The sequence below is a fragment of the Manduca sexta genome, chromosome 19, assembly GCF_014839805.1.
Source record: "Manduca sexta isolate Smith_Timp_Sample1 chromosome 19, JHU_Msex_v1.0, whole genome shotgun sequence".
In the NCBI taxonomy this organism is placed as follows: domain Eukaryota; kingdom Metazoa; phylum Arthropoda; class Insecta; order Lepidoptera; family Sphingidae; genus Manduca; species Manduca sexta.
The window spans coordinates 11,341,145-11,345,563 of NC_051133.1; the positions used below are offsets into that span (position 1 = coordinate 11,341,145).

General features: G+C 33.1%; 1 long non-coding RNA gene across 1 annotated transcript; it reads left to right on the top strand.

Moving 5' to 3' along the window:
* The first annotated feature begins 2,113 nt into the window (after window positions 1–2,113).
* LOC119189803 lies at window positions 2,114–3,033 on the top strand. The gene is made up of 2 exons (XR_005112624.1): window positions 2,114–2,659; window positions 2,734–3,033. It is a non-coding gene; the product is annotated as an uncharacterized LOC119189803 (long non-coding RNA).
* The last annotated feature ends 1,386 nt before the right edge of the window (window positions 3,034–4,419 follow it).

The following is a 4,419-nucleotide window of genomic DNA, read 5'->3' on the forward strand; positions in this document are numbered from 1 at the left end:
ATTAAAAGTTAGAATTCAGAGTCGGCATCAGACATAAAGCAACGTGTAGCCAGGAAAACCTACGGTGAAATAACCCAAGGGAAATTTTATTTCATTTAAACGCCTCCGGGTTGCCTTCGCAATCTTATTGTGCCTTTGTACGGCAAAGTTGGCATTCATTGTTTATCCACTGTAAAATGTTAGCCAATTAAGGAATGATTTCATTTTATGAAGTACTTCTGAGAATACTAAACACGAAGGATAGTGGGTGGACGATTCGTTTAAAAGAATGTATAATGTTGAACTTATCTATTCGCCATTTATTAATTTCTAGTCTGCATCAGTTTTAGTTTAAAATTCAAATGTAATATTTTAGTGCAATCTATTTGCATGTTAAGGGAAATATTATTAGCAGATCGAGGTGTAGGGTATATTCCACTTCTCAATAGTCATTATAATTCGTGATCTCAAGGTTTGTTAACATCCTTCTTCCCCGCCTCTCTTCGGTTCCTTATTTATTTCGTCTTCTTTTTCTAGCAGGGAATTTTTGGCAACTACAACTAACAACAAAACGTAGGTACTTCAACTCATGTCTCTTTCTTTATTTACTATTTATTTCTTCTCCTCTTTCTTTTCCTAACAGACGCCCCTTCATAACTGCAGCTAACCCCAAAAAACGTAATTTGCTACAACACTTTGTCTAATGTTTACTATTCGGTTACAAAAAACATTTAGTTTAAGGTGGTAGCTCAAGGTCCATTTTCATACATTTTGTTTCGGCTTTAACTTATAAGTAAAGAATTTTAGTTCTCGCAGTTGAAGAAAAATGTAAAAATAATTAATAATCATGGATATTTCTGCCTTTAAAATTTCGTCATATTAAATTTTAAAGGCCGAAATATCCATGATTATTAATTATTTTACATTTTTCTTCAACTGCGAGAACTAATCACTAACTAGACGTGAATTTAAATTCTTTACTTGCCAATACTTGTTTAGTTACCCAGATTAAAGCCGAAACAAAATGTATGAAAATGGACCTTGAGCTACCACCTTAAAGTAGTTGCCTATCGTCATCTTGAGTGAGATTGTACGATCAGCAACAAAAGTCGATGAACAGATACTAATTTACAAAACACCTGAACATTGAAACGGATCATAAATCACCTACCAAAGAAGAGTACAGATTAAGGTTATCATTTCAATATGGATACCAAAGTAAAGGATTGGCTGAAAAAAATATGAAAAAGAAACTTACGTTTACGTTGAAGAGTATCTCCTGCCAGAATAATTTTGAATTTACACATTTGTTCCTTAAACCGGCCAGTGCTCTATAAACCAGGGTGTTTAAAATGTAACTAACCTATTCCTATTAATTTTATAATATTACTTACTAAAGTATTATGATATTTTGTCCATACTTAAAAGTTTATAATTCTGGTTATTAACTTCAATATATACTATTATATAAACCTGAAGAGTTTGTTTGTTTGAATGCGCTAAACTCAGGAACTGCTTAACCGATTTTGAAAATATTTCACTAATAGGAAGCTACATTACTCTTAAGTGCTATACGCTACTTTCTATCCCGGGTAAATATAAAGCAAGACTTTAGTTCTTGAAAAACATTTTCACGCAGGCGGAGTAGCGAGCCAAAGCTAGTATGTTATAAAATAACAATTTAATTGAAATTCTGGACGGTTGAAAAAAAAGCTTGTATATTATAAAACAAAGAATTTGCTAATTTCAGCCACATTTGTATTTATTACAGATCATAAATAATTGTCGCTAGTAATGTTTAGCAGTGAATGGTTTGACAGCGTTCAGCTACTTTTGTAGTTCAGTTATGACAAGTTGTTTTGTATTTAAATTAATCAGTAACTTATGGTAAATGATAATGATTAGGAAATATTGGAAACAAATTATGTTCAGCGACTTCTGTTGCTGACTGTACCATAACACTAGTATATTGAAGTTTGTTACCGAATAAAATTTTGTTTATAAGTGAGGGTAGCTCGCTTCGACATTCTCACCTTGTGGCGGTAATGTAGATTTCAGCGAATACGTATTCAAAATTAATAAGATTAGCAAATGTAACGTAATTTTTTGATCACGTTACATGGTTGGTTTGACAAGTTTTTTTTAGTTTATTTATTGCGGCTCTGGAGGCTTTACTTGGTTTGACAGGTGATTGCCAACATTGCCACTTAAAAATTAAATAAAATTGTGGAAGTAGGATTTCCTGCACTGGTCACATTCGATAGGGTCAGTGGTCGTTTTGATGTCTTTTAGTAGATTGTCTGAGGGACATCTCTACGTCGATCTATGGCTTTTCCCATCTCTACGATGATGATGGACGGCTGTCATAGACTCAGGAAGTCACTTTCTTTGACGGTTCTTAAAGGATAACATCATGGACTAAATAATCCAATTTAATCTTTCATAATTATGGGCAGTATGCCCTAATATTTTGTTAAAATGTACTGTAAACATTCAACAGTAATAATTTATCTTGGATGAGTTTGTTTTTCTACTAAAAATTGATACACGTGTGGTTGTATTTTTTTCATTGGAATTACATGTCGTATTTTGGTCTGTTACAGGATTTTCCCCTTTTAACCTTACGATGGGCGTCTTGTTGATGTTCCCTATTATTTATCTAAATTTGCCTTAAAAAACGGTGAGTTATTATACTTTTTTCACGTGGTGTTGTGCCTCCTAGATAAGGTTCTGATTAGATTTTGTTTGTTTTAGCTTTCCGCGTTTTTTTACTATGGATCAATATTTGTTTTTTTATGGAACAATGTTCTTTTGGAAGTTTTTTAATGGAACAATTTCATAATGTATCCAATTTAAATGGGTAAACCTACATTTACTGCAATTTTCTGCACCACGACCCTCCGCGAGGACCTGCTTTATGGGACCAGTGGTGAAGAGTGTTCTGTGGTCTTCATTAATAATACTTAGCTAACTTTAGTTATTTCATGACTCTGGTATGTATTTCTAACTTAATTCCAGTGATGATGCAATAATGACCAAAGGTATTTTTATGTTTTAAAATAACTAATTCCAAATTTGTGAACTCCTCGGAAAATATAAAGATCAACTTTAGTTTACTGGCTCGAGACTTTCATTTAGACCACCCCCCTGAAGATTAAAAGTTCCAGAATCTTCCTAGCTTATCCAGGTAATTCTTTTGCTTATTGACGCCTGGCGCCCGAACCTTTTTCTTTTCTTTATTTATATTTGTAACGGCGTTCAATAGCATAACTTAGCATACCACACCTTAATATGTCAATTATATTAAAAATAATTATTACATTTGTCGTCCTCTTTTTCTTTTTTTATTTATATTTATTACACAAAAGAGATTAAGATTACGACTTTGTGTAAGTCAAGTAAGTTTCTATGACTTTAATAATTCAGGCGACCCGTTTGTTCATTAGTCTAAAAACCGCCATTTTGAATCGATACTATTTTAAAACATGAATCTATAGTTAACTCATGACTGAGTTTTAATAAATGTATGAAAGGTTATATTAGACATTTTGTTTTCATGGAAACCGCGCAGCCGGCAGGAGTTCTCACGCGACCGACCGCCATATCAAGCCGCTCCTACACAGGTTGGTTTTTATTTGAAACGAGTTAAAATGCTAATAATTGTTGTAGGCGTAGGTTTATAGTCCCCACAGCTGGGCTTTATATCAAATCTACAAATTTCCAGTAATATAACAGATTTTTGGGACATTACCAGTTAGGAAATTTAGGAAACACAATTGAAATTATAATTAATTTAAATTGAGTACGATTTCATTGATTTTAACTAAAATCTAGAACATCATAAAATTCGGGAGTAAATACTTAAGTAAATATTTAAAGAACAATGCGCGAGCTGTGATGTCATTGCTATAACAGTGCAAACGTGGGAGCGAGATAGCTATATTCACACAACTAACAGCCCAATCTACTAATCAATCCTTCATAATCCACGGACAAAGCACCAAATTGATATCGAATACTAAGCAACTTGTATAAAGTTGTAAAACTTGTAAGTAAATTACGAATAGGCAGCCAAACCCCATGCTGGTGAACCGGCGGCCTTGGATATATTCGGACGGCTTTTTGGACTAAATGTGGCTTTCGGAGTCTCAACCCCAATGTAATTTGACGTTTCGATCATTCGTTCTTACGATAACTTGGGCCTTATTCTCTATGACAGTAGTCTAATTTAAAACAATATAAATTGGCATACATAATATCATTCTACAATAATTTCACGAAGATAACGCAACACGGCCTCACCTTATTAGACTAGGGCCTTGATCTATTTATGGAATTGGTCTTTGGATTGAAAATTGAACAAATTCAAAATTTTATAACGCTTGTTCATATTAATTTTAAAAGAAACATCCTTTTATATTTATTTAAAATAAAGTAAAC